Genomic DNA, 22,437 nt, shown 5'->3' with positions numbered 1-22,437 from the left:
TTAACAGAGGTGGGAATGTCTGTGTGTGTTCACCCAGAACAGCCTATCAACTACATACTCTAGCAACACCCCAGCAATTGCAGCAAGAGCCAAGCAACCACCCAGAATCTCCTAGCAACCACCTAGCAACACTTTAGCATTCACCCAGAACATCTATATTCTGGCCTAACTGACCAAACTATTTATGTTTTTTAAACAAGACTTTAAGTTGGCTTTATGACAAGCCAGTATAAATTTGTCTTTCAAACTTTTAATCTAGTTGAAATGAAACAATTCAACATTTTCTCACAACTATAAACACAATCTCAAAACTATGCACCAACTTGTACAAACCTCAAACTTCCAGGTCAGAATAAAATGTTTTAGTCAAAAACTTATTCTTGTCTGAAAAAATCGAACTTTGGCCTCAGATGACACACAAAACTTAACAAATATACAGACTACTGCACTGCCCAGGGAACACTAGTGAGACCAATTCATATAACACTGTAACAAAAATACCGCTTACTGGGATTCAGGAATTATTTTGCATCTCACTGTCTACTACACTATACAAAAATAAATTTACAGTAAAATACAGCAATGATTTTTTTTTTCCTTTCTTTTTTTCATTTTAATATTGTAAATTGATCTGGCAGTAGATATGTATAAACTTGGTATGCACCACAATACAGTATCCTGTCAATTACAGTAAAACTAAATTCAGCATCCTCTGCACATTTGGCCAAATTTTATTACAGTATATAAGGTACTATAGCAGTGTATTGGTCTTCTGACACAAGACAGTCATTTCTCAGTTCTGCAAAATACAGTATAACAAATGGCTACAGAGACAGTTGACAATCACAAGTTTGAGGGTATACAGCATGCTACAGTTTACTGTACTTAGTGAAATTTCCCTCATCTAAAGTACTGGTACTGTGTAGGTTTAAAACCCCTGTAAATTATTCATTCAGCTCTCTCTCAGATTTTGACTGGTGTGTGTCATCAGTTTTGTAGTCATTGTTAAACATTTTGAGAAATGTGTCTTTGTTTTGAGAACTGAGCGAATGGTTTGGGAAACTGGGCCAACTGAATCACTTATAGGGCCCTATTTTAACGATCTGAAACGCAAGTGTCAAAGCGCGAAGCGCAAGTAACTTTGTGGGCGGGTCTCGGCGCTGTTGCTATTTTCCCGGCGGGATAAATGGCTCTTGCGCCCGGCGCAAATCTAAAATGGGTTGGTCTGAAGTAGCTTCATTATTCATAGGTGTGGTTTGGGCGTAACGTGAAATAAACCAATCAGAGTGTCATCTCCCATTCCCTTTAAGAGCAAGATGCGCTCGCGCCATGGCGGATTGCTATTTACATGGCGTACACGTGATGAGTCAGTTAATATATATGTGTGTGTGTGTATTGGCACGATTGTTCAATTAATTAGCCAATTTCGTTCATCATTATAAGTAGTAATAGGCTGAATTGAAAATAGGTAGCCTAATTCTAATACACGCAATGACTATTCATCATTACATTTTTATATTTATGTACACAATAATATTCTTTTACACTGTAATCCTTTTGTTTTTAATATTTGGCATGTTTGTGTGATGCGCATCCCTGTGTGTAATAAGCAAAGTCAACGCGCACTGTGGACGCGCCCAGAGGCGCAGTTTCTACCAACGCGCTCTAACAAAAAATATTGCGCCATTGACTTTAGACCAGGTTTGAGTTGGTCTATGGCGCAGTCTATTTTCAGCTCCTTAAAATAGCAATGCGCGGGCAATGCGCCTGAACACACCTCCTTTTTTGCGCTGAACCGCCCAGGGAGCGCAAGTTCATTCACTAGTTTAGCGACGTGCTTCTGTGGAGGGAAAAGCGCGCTTTGCGCGGGTGCAAAATAGGAATGACACATGCGTCGGTGTACAAAGTCAATTGCGATGGGTGCAAGATAGGGCCCATAATGTGTTAGCAATAGAGAAAAGCTAAAATACATTTAGATTCTTACCTAACTAGTTTCTGTGATCGGGATCTTCTTATTGATTTCATGTTACCTTTTCGTCAGATGGCAAAAAGACGTTTATCCATGATGAAAGTGGAGCGGGCGGGCGGTGAATCAGCTCGCAAAAAATTACGAAAATTCGAGGACTTCTGAGTTAGCCGAGAAGCAGTAATTTTCTGATTCACGAACAAATGGAAAACAATTCGTAAGTGAACTTGGCTGCGCTGTGTTTTTGACTCCCAAAGAACCGGTTCATAAGAGTCATTTGTTAATGAAGCTGACTACATTGGGCACGCTGCGTTCACGTGCAACTGTCATGCAGCTTATTGAAAGACATGTTTTCTTGCCATTATTTTGCAATACGCTGTATTTTTTATGTCATCACATTGAAGCGCTGCTGCTGAAAAGCAGTAGTACTTGAAACACTGCTAACATTTATATTTTATTCTCTGATAATTTTGGGGTGGCAGATGGGGTGGCAAAGCTTTTTCTTAGGGTGGCAGTTGCCCCTGCTTATCGCACAACGTTGCCCTGAGGCAACGAAAATAAAAACTGAATTTCTGAACATGCAAAATAAAAAAAACTTCATAAAACCTGACAAAAGGCTTCTCTACACCTTCATACACACATATATTTTTTATGTACAGTTCATGTCGTTTTAAATAAGATTACTAAAGAAAATAATGTTGCCTTCTTCTCACACCATGTGCTCCTGTGACCATGTGTCAGAACAGGATGTCCCACCTTTAAATGGTGCTTGATATTGACTCCAACACCTTACTGAACTGTTCTTTGGTACTTTCTCGACCTTTCTAATTGGTTGTTATCATTTAAAGAAAAATGTACTAAACATAGGGCTTAAGAAAACTTTCCGTTGCCTGAGGGCAATGCTGTGCTGTAGAGGGTTAAAAAAATACTAACTTTACACAAATTCCTCCCATCCAAGTTTCAATTGTTAACCAACCCATTACAGTTAAGCCATATTTCCACAAAGTACGTTTTACTAAACTGTTCACAAAACAGTTATGATTTCGCTTTATATAAATAGGTTATCAGAAGGAGAAGCGCAGTTGGTAAAACAAGATGAGAAATGGAAGAGGTAGACAGAGATGATGGGAGAAAAATAGGAGAAGATGTATATAAAAAGAAGATTGGAGGGCATTGAAAGAGAAAGATGTGTTGTAAGAAGAGGAGAGAGCAGGTTGAGAGGACACAGAAGAGTCATCTAATACACCATAATACACAAGACCTACTTTTATACAATAAACGACTCATCCTCTTTTGTTTTATTAAATGTGCTATTTAAAAGAATGCTATGCTTACATTACTACTGTCACAGAAACGGTCTCTGTGGTCCCCTCCGATCGCCACCTGAGGGCGCCATCACCGGAATACTAACCGGCCTCTAGAACTACAACTCCCATCCCACATACCTGGACTGATTACACCTCCCACCTGCAGTGCATTCCCTGGACTATTTAAGACTCCCATAACCCATCATGCTTCGTGAAGTCTTGTTTTGCCCTGCATTCATTACTGAGCGTTTACCCTGTGTGTTGTTATCCCGTGTATGACCTTGGACTGCCTGATTACCTCGTTTGCCGATTGCCGCCTGCCTTATTGTACCTCTGCCTGTTCTCTGGACTATTCTGCCCTGTCCGCCGCCTGTCCTGACTGTCTGCCTGGTACCGACCCTGTCTCTGTTTATTCTACATTATTCCTGTTGCTGTTATCTGACCATTGCCTGTATAACTACGATTGTTTATTAAAGCTGCATATGGATCCCATTGAGTCTGCTGCCTCATTACAGAAGACTTCGCCAGAAACCGATCCAGCAGCCATGCAACGTTTGACCACCGAGTTGTCTTCACAGGCCAGTGTACTGGCGATCCACCAGCAACAACTCACGCGTCTAACCTCTGTTACCGAGGAGCTGGTTAAGACGCTACAGAGCATGCGGATGACGCCCGCCGAATCCCGTCCACCATTAACCACGCCGCCCACGCCAGCCGCCCGCGCTTAGCATTCCCTGATAAATACGATGGTTCTCCGGCAAGATGCAAGGGATTTCTCCTTCAGTGTTCCCTGTTCCTGTCACAACAGCCTGCTCTCTACCCCACAGACGAGAGCCGCATTGCTTTCATATGCCTACTCCTCACGGGGAAGGCTCTCGACTGGGCGACTACTGTCTGGGCTAATGGTCAGTCATCATATTCCTCCCTCGATTCCTTTCTGCAAAGCTTTTGTCAAGTGTTTGAGCACGCTGAGGGAGGGAAGGAGGCTGGTGAGCTGCTGCTGGCGCTCCGCCAGGGTAAACAAACCGCCGCTGAATATGCTCTGTCATTTCGCACACTAGCTGCCCAAACGTCGTGGGTGGATGACACGCTTAAACTTCTGTTCCGTAAAGGACTTAACATGGATTTACAGTCCGAACTGGCTTGTCGGGATGAAGGGAGATCTCTAAATGGATTTATCAAACTTGCAATTCGCATTGATAACCTCATTCGTTCAAGACGCCCTGTCAGGAGTTACACATCCAATTCCCCGGCTACGAATCAGAACCCATGCCCATGCAGATCGGTACAACCCACCTGTCAGTCTAGGAGAGAGAGAGACGCATGCAGCAATGTCTGTGCCTGTACTGTGGTCAGCCCGGTCACATGCGAGCTTCCTGTCCCACGAGACCCACCAGTCGCGGTGCCACAGCAGTGAGTGCTCACTCCAATTCCTCCAATATCAAGATTGCAGCTACATTGAAACACCTTGATCAAATAATTCAGACAGAGGCCATGATCGATTCCAGCACCGCTGGTAACTTCATGGATGTTGACTTTGCACAAGCTCACAGCATACCGTTAATTCCATGCAATTCTGTGTTATCAGTGGCAGGACTAGACGGACGCCCCCTAGGGACTGGTCGGGTGCAGTACACCTCTGCTGACGTCACGCTCCTGATCGGGTCTCTGCATAAAGAATCACTCCGGTTTTTCCTCATAGAATCCCCTCAACACCCGCTCATTCTTGGCTCACCCTGGCTCAGAGAACACAACCCGCAAATTTCTTGGACAGACAACCAGATTACTCAATGGTCCGCAACCTGCCTGCGGACTTGCATCCAGACACCCACTTGTCCAGCAACCCCTGAACCCTCAACTCACCATGACAAGCTGCCACCCGAGTACCAGGACCTCATCGAGGTTTGCAGTAAAACCCGGGCCGAGTACCGGGTTATGCCCTTCGGGCTGGTGAATAGTCTGTCCGTGTTCCAGGCATTCATCAATGAGGTTTTCCGGGATATGCTGAACAGATGGGTGATCGTTTACATTGACGATATCCTCATATATTCATGCTCCTTCACTGAACATGTGCAACACGTCCGAGCAGTTCTCCAACGCCTTATCCACCATCAACTCTATGCAAAACTGGAGAAATGTGAGTTCCACCAGACATCCACGTCCTTCCTGGGTTATATCATCAGTGCGGAGGGAGTCGCCATGGACGAGGATAAGGTTCAGGCAGTGTTGAATTGGCCCTTGCCCATCACAGTAAAGGAGCTGCAGCGCTTCCTAGGTTTTGCTAACTTCTATAGGAGATTCATTCGGAATTTCAGCCTGATCGCAGCACCCCTCACGTCAATGTTCAAGCGAACCAACCACAAACTCGAGTGGACACCGTCCGCTACTGAGGCTTTCCGTAAACTCAAGGAACTGTTCACCTCGGCGCCCATCCTGCATCATCCAGATCCCGAGAAGGAGTTCATTGTGGAGGTGGACGCCTCAAGCACCGGTATAGGGGCAGTATTATCTCAGAGACAGGGCAGCCCTCTGAAGTTGTTCCCGTGTGCGTTCTATTCCTGTAAACTCACCCCTCCTGAACAGAATTATGATGTCGGGAACTGTGAACTGCTGGCCATGAAGGCGGCCATGGAGCACTGGTGGCATTGGCTGGAGGGAAGCAAACACCCATTCACCGTTCTGACAGATCACCGTAATCTCGAATACCTGAGATCCGCTAAGCGCCTAAACCATAGCCAGGCCAGATGGGCTCTTTTCTTCACGCGTTTCCAGTTCAAGGTGACTTACTGTCCCGGGTCCAAGAACACCAAAGCAGACGCACTCTCACGACCGTTCGAGTCCAGTCTAACACCACCTTCCAATGAGCCCATCCTTCCTGCCAGGATTCTTCTCGCATCCGTACAGTGGGATCTCATGTCAGAAATAACCGAGGCTCAACAACAGGAACCTTCTCCACCCGACTGTCCAGCCTCCCTCACCTACGTTCCATCCACACTACGTCATCGAGTAATGCAAGAGGTTCATACGTCACCCAGCACAGGACACCCAGGTATGGCCACAACCACCCACCTGATAGCCAATCGTTTCTGGTGGCCCACCATGTCAGCTGACATCATCACCTACATCCAGAACTGTACGGTCTGCCAGACCACAAAATCTCTCTGTCACTCACCCGCAGGCCTTCTCCAACCCTTACCAATTCCACAATGCCCCTGGTCTCACATCGCCATAGACTTCATTACCGACTTACCCAGCTCCCAAGGTCATACCACTATACTCACCGTAATTGACTGCTTCTCCAAGGCCTGTCGTTTAATTCCACTACCCAAACTACCCACCGCATTAGAGACTGCTGAACACCTGTGCAACTATGTTTTTCAATTCTATGGCTTGCCAGAGGATATCGTCTCAGATCACGGACCCCAGTTTACCTCCCGCCTCTGGTCATCCTTCTTCCAAAAACTCAATGTCAACATTAGCCTCACCTCAGGGTACCATCCTCAGGCCAACGGACAGGCTGAGAGGCTTAACCAAGAGCTCATTCGATACCTACGTTCATACTGCCACCAGAACCAGTCAGACTGGAGCAGATACCTCTTCTGGGCCGAATACGCACAGAACTCCTTACACAAACCTGCAACTGGCCTTTCTCCGTTCAAATGCATCCTCGGATACCAGCCTCCCCTTTTTCCCCTGGACCGGGGAGCCTACGGACTTACCTGCTGTGGATCACTGGCTGCAACGTAGTGAGGAGGTCTGGAATGAGGCCCATGTTCACCTGCAGAGGGCGGTACGTCGAATCAAGCAGCAAGCCGATCGGAACCATCGACCCCAGCCTCCATATCAACCCGGACAGATGGTCTGGCTCTCCACCAGGGATCTCTGTCTCCGTCTACCATGCAAAAAGCTCAATCCCAGGTATGTGGGTCCATTCAAAATTCTACGACAGATAACTCCACTTTCTTACCGTCTAGACTTACCTCCTGAATACTGTATCTCACCCACTTTCCATGTTTCTCTGCTCAAGCCCACAGGTGGTCTGAGAGGAGGGGAGGACCTAGAGGAGACCCGTGACCAGAGACCCCCTCCTGTCATCATAGAGGGCGAGGAGATCTATCAGGTCAACAAGCTTCTAGACTCCAGACGCCGGGGTCGTGCGTTGCAGTATCTAGTCGACTGGGAGGGGTTCGGCCCGGAGGAGAGGTCCTGGGTCAATGCAGACGACATCCTGGACCCAAATCTCATCACCGAGTTTCACAGGACCCATCCGGAGCGTCCGGCCCCCCCGGCCTCGTGGAAGACCCCTGCGTCGTCAGCCACCTCGCTTCAGGAGCCGCTCGCAGGGAGGGGGCTCTGTCACAGAAACGGTCTCTGTGGTCCCCTCCGATCGCCACCTGAGGGTGCCATCACCGGAATACTAACCGGCCTCTAGAACTACAACTCCCATCCCACATACCTGGACTGATTACACCTCCCACCTGCAGTGCATTCCCTGGACTATTTAAGACTCCCATAACCCATCATGCTTCGTGAAGTCTTGTTTTGCCCTGCATTCATTACTGAGCGTGTTTACCCTGTGTGTTGTTATCCCGTGTATGACCTTGGACTGCCTGATTACCTCGTTTGCCGATTGCCGCCTGCCTTGTTGTACCTCTGCCTGTTCTCTGGACTATTCTGCCCTGTCTGCCGCCTGTCCTGACTCTCTGCCTGGTACCGACCCTGTCTCTGTTTATTTTATGTTGTTCCTGTTGCTGTTATCTGACCATTGCCTGTACGACTACGATTGTTTATTGAAGCTGCATATGGATCCCATTGAGTCTGCTGCCTCGTTACAACTACATTATGCATTGAACCTGAAGCTTATTTCTATTATCATTCATTCTGTGTAAAATCAGTTGAGAAACACTAACTTTTTTTGATGTTATAAAGCTAGAATGACAAATTGCACACATCTGTAAATTTATATCATGCTGTTCAGTGTTAGGGCAATAGTGGTTTGTGAGTTCACTGTGAGTATGATGTTATTTACCCTACAATGAATCAAATTCCCAGATTTAACCCCCCTGTGATTTTTGTTCCACGACCCAGACCTAGAAAATATTACATTAATTAAACACAGACTCAACCACTAGAATCCAAACCAACATTTCTTTTGTGTGAGTTTCTTATTAATTTATTAATATTTATTGTATATACATTCAATCTTATTACTTTTCAATTACATATTGCTTTCCAATTACTATAATAGCAAAATAATATGGCATTATGAATCATGGTTCGATTAGTGCCCTGTTTCTCTTTTGTGGCCTCGCCTGTGATATAGATCACAGAAACATTATGACGTGCATGCATGTTTATTATGATATTTCTGTGTGTGGCAAAATGCTGCCTCTTATTACTCCCAAACTATTATAAGCATATTGGCTGCTTTGACTGGGAGAACCAGCCGTCAGTCAGGGTGGATCAAAGCCTCCACAGCCTGTATGCAGCCACACCTGTGTGAATAATCTGCGTGAAAACAACTGTCAATTATTTTTGTTGATCTGAGAAATAACCTGAACCTCACCTTAACTTACCTATGAAAGAGAACTCCAACCAGTTCTGCAACATTCTTCGGATCCTTTAGAAATTACCAATGTTGCCCAGTGGTGGGAAGAGTACTGAAAAATCATACTCAAGTAAAAGTACTATTACTTACCAAAAAATGTAATGTGAGTAGAGTAAAAGTACCTGTCCTAAATACCACTCAAAGTACGAGTAAAAAGTAGCCCCTTGAAAAGTACTCAAGAGTAGTGAGTATTATGCTGTGACTTATTCCACTTTATACCCTGTGAATTAAAAATGTAGCTTTATAACAGTGTCGCTCTCTTTTATGGACGTTTCTCAGTAAAAAAATAAAAACAATTACTCAAAGAGTTTTATTTTTGACTGCTAGGACTGAAAATCCAGGCATGTAATATTTGAAAAAGCAGCCAATAATCAGGTAACGTTTATGACCTCTGTAGAGGTCTTCTTGCAGCTTAATAAAAAAATAATAATAATAATGTTGCAAAGCATTGTACATTAACAATTTAACTTAAAAAGGTTACGTTAACATGCATTAACCAACAAGTCTCTTAACATGAACGCAGACTTGCAGAGATTTTAATGTAGGGGCCGACAACAATCCTACATTTTGAATTTGTTGTTCAGTTTTACAATGAGCTGATTCTCAAAATTTGTACTGTCCAGCCTTGCTCGTTTAGGTGTAAACAGCTGCCCAGCACAACTAAAAAGGCGCTCGCATGCTGCAGAGGCAGGCAAGGGTGTGTTCAGTTTGAGGCTTAGCTTTTTCACCAAAGGAAGCAGTCCCATCTCTTCTGAGGTACAAGCCAAGTATCCATCCAATTCAGATGCAGTTGGAGATTGAACAGTTTTAATGGAAGAAAAGAAGTCATCCTCGTCAGAGGCATCATGCGGTGAGTCGTTCTGCTGGGTGTCCTTAATGGCGTCAAGATGATGCAGGATGTAATCCATCCCTACCATATACACAAAATAGAAACATTAATAATAATAATTGCGGATAATGCTGATAGACAAACTACAGCATGTTTACTAGTGTGTTATGGACTTTGGGGTTGTCATGGTTATTTTAGAAATGAAATAAAGCTGTTTACTTGCTACATTAGCACTGTTGCATTTACTACACTATAACCCCTCAATACCCTTGTCTTTTCGAACATAGTTTCATAGTCTACAAAAAGATAATGCAAGAGATGTGCTGCACGGGGTGTAAATTCAGTCTCGGTGCTCTTTGGATACGAGGGAAAAATGTATACTTATAATAGTAGGTAATCCAAGGCACTCGATTCAAGCGAAAAATAATGTTAAAAAGCCTTTATTTCATCTTGGCTGTTACTTAAAAACAGGTGATACACACAAGCTGCACACCTATGTGTTGCAGCTATTGCCTTCGTCAGGGTGTGAACAGCAAACACATTGAAAGTTCATCTTGAGCAGCAGTTAATTAGTCTAATAACAATCACCTGGTTATGCTACTTCAGGGAAACAGGAGTGAAAGAATTTTAAAGATTACATATCATTCCATATCAAACACTGCACACACCACAATTGAAATGAAAAAGAGAGAAAAAAAAACACACACACAAAAAAAACACAAGTATCACAACACCAATGGTGTCACAAATCAAGTAACATTATAATTTTTATTTTTAAAATACCAAGATCATTCAAAAATTTTGTTACAAAAAAGGTAAAAAGTCTAATTCCCCATTTAAACCTGGAAATTTAGTTGCTTTTAACGTATAAATCCAGAAAGACTCTCTTTGTAGAAGCTTATTAACTCTATCAACTCCTCTTATTGACCTAGGAACATGTTCTATGCCGATTATCTTCAAAGTACTTGGGCTGCCATGATTTTTCTCCTTATAATGAAGAGCCATCGAATATAAACTTAAATTACTGACTCGAATAGCATTTTTATGTTCTGCTAATCTAATCTTTAATTTCCTGGTAGTCATCCCTATATAGAAGCAACCACATGGGCACTCCAATCGATACACCACAAATGAGGTATTACAACAAATAAATGATTTTACTTTGAATTCAAGACCTGAAGTTACATCTTTAAACATGTTCGTCTTAACCATATTATCACAGTGATTACAATTGCCACATCTGTGATTTCGTGCACTCGGACATAACCAAGAATTAGGTTTCTTAGAGGGAAGGTGATTTCTCACCAATTTATCTCTAATCGTAGGTGCTTTTCAAAAGACAATGGAAGGAGACTTAGACATAACTTCCCTGAGATGAGGATCACTCATAACAATATCCCAATTACTTTTTATAATTTTCTTAATTCTATTCGCTTCTGTACTATACTGTGTAACAAAATAAACAGAATTATCTGTGAGTACTATCAGCGCTTGAAATCCAATCCAATAGAGAGTGTGAAAAATGAACTGATAGATATTTTAATGGATTTCAAATAATGAATGTGATTTTCTCTTTTGTAAAGATCCTAAGATTCCTACCTTTTATATGCTTCCAATAGTACATAAAAATCTTGAAAATCCACCAGGGAGACCTATAATTAGTGGTAATGGGTCTATTACAGAGCCGGCTTCAAAATTCGTGGATTATTTCATTAAACCATTGGTTAATGAACTTCCCTCGTTTATTCAAGATACAACCCATGTATTGAATATTATTAAAGAACTGAAAACTACAGAATCATCTATATTGGTAACCATGGATGTTGAATCGTTGTATACGAATATAGACCATAAAGAAGGGTTGGAAGCATTAGCATTTTATTTGGATATGAGATCATCTACTGAAAGACCACCAGCATGTTTCATTATACAACTAGCTGAATGGACACTAAAAAATAATTTATTTTTGTTTCAAGATGAATTCTATAAGCAAATTAAAGGTACAGCTATGGGTGCTTGTTTTGCCCCAAATTATGCAAATTTGTTTTTAGGATTTTGGGAAAAGCAATGTGTATTTTCTGATTCAAATCCATATTTAAAGTATGTGATGTGGTGGGGGAGATATATAGATTATATTTTTCTTATATGGACTGGTTCAGAGGCAGATTTATTAGCGTTTCACTCATATTTAAATAATACTAATGTGAATTTGAAATTGAGTCTTGATTCTTCATATACTGAGATAAATTTCTTGGATTTTAAAATTTTTTAAAGAAAGTAATGGTGCATTACATACTACTATTTTTAGGAAAGAAACTGATAGAAATACTATTTTAAGAGCAGATAGCTTTTACCCCTCTTGGTTGACAGATAATATACCCTTTGGACAGTTTCAGAGATTAAAAAGAATTTGTGACAGGGAAGATGATTTAACATTTAGGGCGCAAGAAATGACTCAAAGATTTCAGGAACGAGGGTATAAAAACAGTGTGATTAAAAAAGCTTTTGTTAAAGCAAAAAATATCAATAGAGATGAGTTACTAGAACAAAAACACAGACCACAAGATCCTGATAATTCTGTTTATTTTGTTACACAGTATAGTACAGAAGCGAATAGAATTAAGAAAATTATAAAAAGTAATTGGGATGTTGTTATGAGTGATCCTCATCTCAGGGAAGTTTTGCCTAAGTCTCCTTCCATTGTCTTTTGAAAAGCACCTACGATTAGAGATAAATTGGTGAGAAATCACCTTCCCTCTAAGAAACCTAATTCTTGGTTATGTCCGAGTGCAGGAAATCACAGATGTGGCAATTGTAATCACTGTGATAATGTGGTTAAGACGAACATGTTTAAAGATGTAACTTCAGGTCTTGAATTCAAAGTAAAATCATTTATTTGTTGTAATACCTCATTTGTGGTGTATCGATTGGAGTGCCCATGTGGTTGCTTCTATATAGGGATGACTACCAGGAAATTAAAGATTAGATTAGCAGAACATAAAAATGCTATTCGAGTCTGTAATCCTTTATATTCGATGGCTCTTCATTATAAGGAGAAAAATCATGGCAGCCCAAGTACTTTGAAGATAATCGGCATAGAACATGTTCCTAGGTCAATAAGAGGAGGTGATAGAGTTAATAAGCTTCTACAAAGAGAGTCTTTCTGGATTTATACGTTAAAAGCAACTAAATTTCCAGGTTTAAATGGGGAATTAGACTTTTTACCTTTTTTGTAACAAAATGTTTGAATGATCTTGGTATTTTAAAAATAAAAATTAGAATGTTACTTGATTTGTGACACCATTGGTGTTGTGATACTTGTATTTTGTTTGTTTTTTTGTTTGTTTTTTTTTCTCTCTTTTTCATTTCAATTGTGGTGTGTGCAGTGTTTGATATGGAATGATATGTAATCTTTAAAATTCTTTCACTCCTGTTTCCCTGAAGTAGCATAACCAGGTGATTGTTATTAGACTAATTAACTGCTGCTCAAGATGAACTTTCAATGCATTTGCTGTTCACACCCTGACGAAGGCAATAGCCGCAACGCGTAGGTGTGCAGCTTGTGTGTATCACCTGTTTTTAAGTAACAGCCAAGATGAAATAAAGGCTTTTTAACATTATTTTTCGCTTGAATCGAGTGCCTTGGATTACCTACTATTATAAGTATAGTTTCATAGTCTGACTGTGCTACAGTAGGCAAGTAAATAAATAAATAAATAAATAAATATCGAACCAATAGCTTAACGCCACATAAACCCATAAAGTAGTGGAACAGTTACAAGTGGGATAAACGAAATGTATCCATGACTCCTGACATTAAAAATCGAAATAACAAAATTCTGCATGCTCTCAATCTTGAACAAAACCAGCATAAAATATCAATTTCATCAGATAATCTGTATTCATGAACAAAATAGAAATCTCTTACCTGCTTTTATGATGTAGGCCTTGTCAGTCCATGACGTTTTGAATTTTGGAAGAAGAATTCCCTTGTGAAAAAAAAGTGCACTTTAATATACTTTTATAAAGTGTACTTATTGCACAAATAATATACTTAAAAAGAACACACTTAAGTGTGAATTAAATGTAATGTTTTCATCGCTTAAGTGCATTCTATTTGTAATTAATTTCAAATGTATCACAGATTAAGTTCATATTAAATGCAATAAGTTGAACTTTAGAGTGATTTTTTTGAACAACTTAAGTGGTACTTTAATACAACTTTATGATAACCTTCATAATTACGTCTAGTATGTTTAAAATATAGTTGAAGTGTACTGTTCAATGTACTGACAAGCAATTAATGTGAACTAAAATATATTTTAATATCAGTTATAAATACACTTAAGTGTGAATTAAATGTAATGTTTTCATCGCTTAAGTGCATTCTATTTGTAATTAATTTCAAATGTATCACAGATTAAGTTCATATTAAATGCAATAAGTTGAACTTTTGAGTGATTTTTTTGAACAACTTAAGTGGTACTTTAACACAACTTTATGATAACCTTCATAATTGCGTCTAGTATCTTTAAAATATAGTTGAAGTGCACTGCTTAATGTACTGACAAGCAATTAATGTGAAATAAAATATATTTTAATATCAGTTATTAATACACTTAAGTGTGAATTAAATGTAATGTTTTCAGCCGCTTAAGTGCATTCTATTTGTAATCAATTTTAAATATATCACAGATTAAGTTCATATTAAATGCAATAAGTTGAATTTCTGAGTGATTTTTTTTAAACTACTTAAGTGCGACTTTAATACAATTTTTTATGTACTTTGAAATATGGTAAAAGTGTACTTCCGAATGTACTGACAAGCAATTAATGTGAACTAAAATATACTTCAATGTAATTTACATGTACACTGTTATATCATTTAATACATTTGTAATTACATTATTTACATTTGTTATTACATTATTTGTAGTTACATATAATAATGAAGTTACAATTTAGTATATTTCAAAATATTGCAATCAACACAAATGCAAATTGAAACCCTCTACATTTATCGACAAAACAATCTCTAAAACAAATACACAAAAACCTTTTTGTTGATGCACAAGAAAAACCCAAGAAACACTATACAAGGTACCTAAAGCTTAACCTACCCATCACTTTCTGTATTTTTACATTTTCAGAAAAAATCATTCGGTATGATCTATAAGATGATAAATAAGATACAAACAAAAATGTATACAAACAAAATGTAAAGAAAAGAAAAGATTCAAAACTTTGGGTAACACTTTACAATAACTTTTTATTAGTTAACTATTTTAGTTAACATGAACTATGAATGAAAAATACTTCAAAGCATTTATTAATCCTGGTTAATATTCATTTTAACATTTACTTATGCATGATTAAAATCAAAAGTTACATATGTTAATAGATAATGCACTGTAAACTAACATGAACAATGACTATACATTTTATTAACTAACTTGAAAAAACTATATTTTTTATTACCTAATGTTAACAAAAGATGAATAAATACTGTAAAAAGTTAATGCACATAGTTAGATCATGTTGTCTAATATATTAATTGATGTTAACAAATGAGACCTTATTGTAAAGTGTTATCGAACCTAGTTACTTATAAGCTCTGAAACCTTTACTAGCACGAACATTAAACAGGACCAAAAGGTTTCTTCTAAAATCTTTCTCCAGCATTACAGTGAATGTAATTTTGAAAAGAAAAACAAAACAAAACAAAACAAAAAACTTGACAAATTCCAAAGGCACAAAAACAAGAAACCAAAATTGTCTATCACCAACTTTTTTGAAGTTGTAGGAAAAAGTGCTGTTTATGTCAATGTCCCAGAAGCTCTCCATCGGCAGAAAACCTCAAATGTCCATGAAGCTGCGCACCATCTCTACACAGTATGCGTAAATGGACATGTTCCAAAGAGGCAGGAAAGTAAAAAAAAATAATACCTTGAGGAAAAAGATAAACAGAAGGAAAACAATTGTTTGTAAACAGAGTCAGTCCATTATTATAATTGGCTCAATTGAATGAAAGCAATAGATATAGATATATAGTTGCACTCCAAAGTTTATACATTTGATGTCCTTTTTCACCACCCTCCTAGACACATTTGGTATTCCTAAAGGCAAAGAGTTGCTGATAGTGATTGAAGCCAAGATGTGTACTGTGTAACGATCATCTCCTCCACTTTAATACCAGTTACAGTGTGAAATAAATATGAATGAACATCTGAAGGTATGTTACAAGATACAGTACAACTGATCCATAACATGTCACATTTAATCGCTCAGATCAGTGTTTCAACCATGGAAAGACGTCAATAAAACAGCTTGTAAACAATGTCACGTAACGTCACATTTACTTCAGAAAAATCATATTCAGCATAAACTCATTAGTCAGCTATAGAGAGGAGCATTCTGCTAATTATATGCACCACGTTACATATTCATTATAATTTTATTTAAAATTTTTATTTTATTTATAATTAATTTATGTATTTAATGCATGTTTGAATAAATTATTTATGACAGCCATGATTTAAATGTTTATATTTCGAAAAACGAATTGGAGTAGAAATATGATTATGTAATTCTAAAGTTAGTATTATAACTTTATTATAAAAAAACTATTTATTGTAATTTAAGTGTTTGTATGTAAATAAGTTAATTTTAACCTTCAATATTATAGTAATATAGTACCAAGTGACTCCCTCGTCTAGTTTATAGCATTATTTGAGAGATTTTTTTTCCTCAAGAAAATTTGTCATTAACTGTATCTGATATACATCCAAATAATCGATATTGAATCGAAATCGAATCGCAAGCTTGTGAATAGAAATCTAATCGAATTGCGAAAATTGTCAATACCCAGCACTACTGAATACTGTTAGACTTAGCTGAAAAATATAAAGCACTATTTATTTAATTTGTATCTTTGTTCTATATTTATCTATGCTTATAATTTGTTCATTATTTTCTATGTGCATTCACTCAAATCAACCCAATCCTCCTAGAATGATTACTTCTTTCCAAATAGAGCTATTTAAGTCATCTGGTTAATTTTTTTCATATCGCAATTGCAGAATTTTTTTTTTGCTAATATCGTGCAGTCCTAAACCAAATATTATTAAACTATTTCAATTATAAATTATGTGCTAACTAGTTTTGATTAGGTATTAACTTTGATGTGCAATGATCTCCCACATATTTTGCTATTATAACTGCACTTATTTCCGTTGTTGGTATAAGTGGCAGTGGGTGGTAATAGCAAGATGGTAGAAAACTATAAGTTTCTTGTCTGATAACGTTTCTTTAGTCATTCGGCCATCCTGCAGCCTAAACCACTGTAGGCAAATCACCCTAACACCTTGCAGTATTCGCAAAATAATTTTAACAATAAAAGGGATGATAAAAATTTGCATGTTGTCTTTTTATTTAGTACTTCCCTGATGACGCAGTTCATTCTGCAAGGTGTAAGTAAACTTTTGACCGCAACTGCATCACCTAAGATGAATTACCTCAGTCATCAGGACAACACTGTAGTAGAATCCTGGGAGAAGCTCCTTCACATTTCCCACAAACACCAGTATTCCAGTGACCACGCCATCTTCACTGACACTGGCCTTTAAACAGAGAACATTTTTATAAACATTTTTATTCCTACTTTACAGGGAATTAAACATAACTTTATCAATTACACACATATAGATAAATAACCCAAGACCCAAGCAAATTGAGCGGGCGTTCACACAGAATGCGTTTTGCTTTGAAAATAATGATATAATATCATTATAAATATATACTGATGAGATGGGGATTTGTAAGTGCACATGTGAGAATGTATAACTTGCAAATAGAAAAGATTCAAAGCATTTAAAAGGTATAAGGATAGTTGATGGCAGTGTTTAGCTTGTAATGTGTGATCAGGATGTGCTGGCTGAATTAATGGCAGAATTAATGGCAAAACTTGTAACATCACCTCATCAATATGGGTCTTTGATTCCACACAGCTTGCACTGTATCTCCATTGACAGATCTGTACTGATCCTACAAAATGAATATATAACTAGATAAGCACAAAAATATTACATATTACAAACAGTAATTGAACACCTCACTTTTCAAATGCAAAAAGAAAAATAGATTATAAGCAGTATTTCGAGAGGGGGTGATATATTGAACATTACTGGTGGTTATAATAGTGATTAGATGGATTAAATGTAAATGTCTTTGAATGTTACAAGATCAGATCTTTGAATTTAGTTCTGCAAATTTAACCTTAAGTCATTTCAAATGATTTAAAAAGTCAGAGTTCAATTAAAATATTTTCAGCAACCAAATTCTTTAAACACGCCCACACACGCGATCACATTCATATATAAGAAATTATTATAATGCAATCATTAAAAAAAATATAGTAAACATGATTACTTCCCCTCCATATTGCGATTAAACTAAACAAGTTACACTCTTAATGGCAATAAGAACTGTTAATGTTACTGTGAAAAAAATAAAAATGAAGAGAGCATATATCAAGATACTTACTTGCTTCTTTATTTGTAGTACATATCTCATCTGTAGTCATCCAAACGTGCACTCCTTTGTTTTCTTCTTCTTTGATCAGCAAAGTTGCCTCGTGCATCCCGATCACAGAAAGATGGCTGAAAGTGCATTTTTCAAACTCTGGTGAAGTAGTGCGCCGTCATGACGTAGTATTTTGGCGCATGCGCATTAAACAAAAAGTTTATAGGCTATGTGCATGATTTAATTTCTGTTCAAATTTAAGTTTTTCTAGTTCATTGTTGTAGTTCGACTGTACGTTTAGGGAACTTGACTCATTCACCTAACTAAAAGTCAATCATTTTTACAGTTTAGTCTGATTAAAATTATGTATTTTAACTGAATATGAATTCAAATTAATTTTGTTTAGATTTGTTAAACCTTTGCTTGCAACTAATGCAATTAAATATGTTTATTCGACTTAGAACAACATAATGATATTAAAATTATTAGACACTTATGTAAAGTACAGCACTATTGCATTAAGTATCACAAATTCAGCACTCCACAAATGACATTTTATGTCAAATATTATGTAGAAAACTGACACTAATTGAGTTTAGAGCAGGAGCTAGTGATAAAAATTTCAACAATAAGTTGTACTGGATTATACTGTATAAGCAAGTGTATTGAAATTCAAAAGAAAAATACATTTCAGGTGTATTAATGCACACAGTATACTATATATTAAAGACTAAGCACATTAAAAATACATTAACAAATGTCATTTTGGACAACACACTTAAATTGAAATTAAAATAAATTATTTTTTCATGTGCTTTAGCATATTAGTCAATACATCAAAATAAGTGTACTTATTTAAAACACTATAAAGTCATAATTAAGTAAAAATTAAGTGCATTTTTAAAAAATTGCACTTAAGTGTGTTTAGAAATATTGTCTTGAAATTGTACTTTCTTTAAGTAAAACTTAATTAGACATTGTTCCAAAATGCATTTTTAAAATGTGCACTTAAGCATGTTAGTAAATATTGTCATTAAAGTGTACTTTCTTTAAGTACAACTTAATTAGACATTAATACAAAGTGCATTTTTTAAAAGTGCACTTAAGCATGTTAATAAATATTGTCATTAAAGTGTACTTTCTTTAAGTAAAACTTAATTAGAGATCATTAAAAAGTGCATTTTTAAAAAGTGCACTTTAGCATATTTAGAAATATTGTCATTAAAGTGTACTTTCTGTAAGTAAAATTTAATTAGACATTATTACAAAGTGCATTTTTAAAAAGTGCACTTAAGCGTGTTAATAAATATTGTCATTAAAGTGTACTTTCTTTAAGTACAAATTAATTAGACATTATTACAAAGTGCATTTTTAAAAAGTGCACTTAAGCATGTTAATAAATATTGTCATTAAAGTGTACTTTCTGTAAGTAAAACTTAATTTGACATTATTACAAATTGCATTTTTAAAAAGTGCACTTAAGCATGTTAATAAATATTGTCATTAAAGTGTAATTTCTTTAAGTACAACTTAATTAGACATTATTACAAAGTTCATTTTTAAAATTGCACTTAAGTGTGTTAATAAATATTGTCATTAAAGTATATTCTTTTTAAGTACAATTAAGTGGCCTTTAATTTTAATTATATTATATTATCTGCAAGTTCACTTTTTAAAAAGTATACTTTTAAGACTTGAAGTACACAAAAAGTACACTTTCAATACAATTAAGTGCACTTCTTTTTCACAGGGGTTGTAGCACTGATGAGTTCTGGATCTTCCATAAACTCCCCAAAGCACTTTTGTAGACCCTTCTTCAGAGCATGAATAAGGGGTAGACATACCTTGATTGAAGCCTCCATCTTTTTGAACTTGGAATCAAGAAGGTAGATGGTGGGAAGCAGCCACCCCATCTGAGTGTTTGTTTCGGACTGAAGGATGTTCAAGGCCATGGAAATAGGCTTCATCACAATGCAGTATTCAGAGAGGTAAGAAACTTCAGCAGGATTTAGCCTATTTAAAAATTAAATGACGACAACAACAAACAACAACGTCAAATCTAAACAAACAACTTAAGTATTCCAATTAGAACACACGGAGATTGAGCAAACATACTTACATTTTGATTTTGAATGCTGCACATACATTCCGAAGGGATGCTTCTCCCTGCTCCTTCAGGATCCGCATTACCCTCTCTGCAGCATTGTACATTGAGTTCCATCTTGTTTGGTTGGGCTGAATGAACTGCAGCTTACATTCTTCTTGGACGATCTCAGCATTGATGGCAGACCGGCTGGTTTTATTGTATAATGCCTGGCATTTCGCAAACGTTGAACAGGAAAGCTTCTTATATACCTCACTGCTGTCCTCTGCCTTGGAAGCATCCACAGTAGCCACCAAATTAAGATGATGACACACGCAACGCTGATGCTTAGGTAGATGATACTCCAATCCAGTGTTAGTGTTTAAAATGGAACAGGTGTCCTGAACCTCAACTCCTTCTTAATTTTCCTCACTCTACAGTGTCTCTGCCTCAGCAGAGTCAGCACCAATCAACTCTTGCTGATTCTGTTCACCATACACCTTAAATGCTTTGATAAAATTTGATCCACTATCAGTTGTTGTTCTGACTATTTTTTTCTGAGATGCTATATTCCGAGTGGATGTCATCCAGGGTTCCTGCGAGCACATGAAATGTATGTGATCCTTTCAAATGTCTAAAGGCAATGGAAGCAGACCTTCTTTCCAGTGTACATTCATCAATCCAGTGTGCGGTTACACCGATGTAACTCCGTTGTCGTGCTGTCCAACAATCAGTTGTGGTACCTATATAGCTGACTTTTGCCATCTCTGCAATGATGTTCTTCTTTATCTTTGTGGCTGCTTCCTCAATTCTCAGCTTCACAGTTGGTCTGGACATAACTGTACAGCCAGGTTGCATTGTATGGATTAGATTTTTAAATGTTGGAAGTTCAACTACGGTAAAGGGCTGAAGGCTTTCGCAGACAAATTCAACTACAAGCCTGTAAATTGTGGACTGAGCAACCTGCCTGCACGACATGGAATAGTCTTTAATCTTCATCTGTTTCACAGCTGAATCATTCTGTTCTTCTGAGTTCTTTCTTTTAAAGACACATTCATTGTATTGCTTTATTTTTGATGGATGTTTTCTCTGTAAAAAAATAAAATAAAAATACACTTCAAAATTAAGTAACTCACATCTTACACCACTGATAAACTTTTGCTAGCATCATTTAAAAATAAATAAACATTTATATATAAAACTGATGTTTTATGAAAGTTATTTGCCATTCATAAACTACAATTTTAAATTGCCATTTTAAATTAACATATACATCTATAATTAAGCCGACAAAAAGTAGGTTAATGCGTTTATATGTTGAGCGAAATATGTGTAAGGGGCATAAATCTAATGATAGGTTAAAGGATTACTTTTAAATAAACTTTTGCTGATAATTTACTCACCCCCATGTCATCCAAGATGTCCATGTCTTTCTTTCATCAGTCGAAAAGAAATTAAGGTTTTTGATGTAAACATTCTAGGATTTTTCTCCATATCATTCATTTCAATGGGCACCAAACGGTTGAAGGTCCAAATGGCAGCTTCAGTGCAGCTTCAAAGGGCTTTAAATGACACCAGACGATACCAGACGATGAATAAGGGACTTATCTAGTGAAATGATCATTTTAAAAAAAAATTAAAAAGTTTAAGTTTTATAAGCACAAATGCTGACTTTGCTTTTTTCTCCGATGCGCGTTCGTGACATCACGTAATACGCAATTACGTTGAAAAGGTCACGGTTGACGTAGGCGTAGCAACCACAGTTTTTATTCGCTCAGGATTGTGTATAGGAAATCTCTGAAAAGTCACAAATTTCTGTCCTGACCAAAATTTTCTTTTAGGCTTTCTTTTAGACTGCCAGTGTGAGTTTTTTTTAAGGCGACCCTTATTTTAGAACGTTTGCCCTTATTGTTTCCATGGCGACGCGTGCGTGTCACGAGTGCTGAACGTAGCCACAATAACACTGTATGAGAGATGGATCACTATTATTTTGTTTTTCCTTTTTTATTTAAAATATTCGCAAACTTGCTTACATGTCTTCAACTATATGATATTTCGATTCTTAAATATGTGTGAGTGAGTGTGTTTTGTCGTTTAAAAACCTTTATAAATTATCTTTATCTT

Source organism: Megalobrama amblycephala, linkage group LG20 (assembly GCF_018812025.1).
Source record: "Megalobrama amblycephala isolate DHTTF-2021 linkage group LG20, ASM1881202v1, whole genome shotgun sequence".
Taxonomy (NCBI): Eukaryota; Metazoa; Chordata; class Actinopteri; order Cypriniformes; family Xenocyprididae; genus Megalobrama; species Megalobrama amblycephala.
This window is presented reverse-complemented; position numbering follows the sequence as displayed.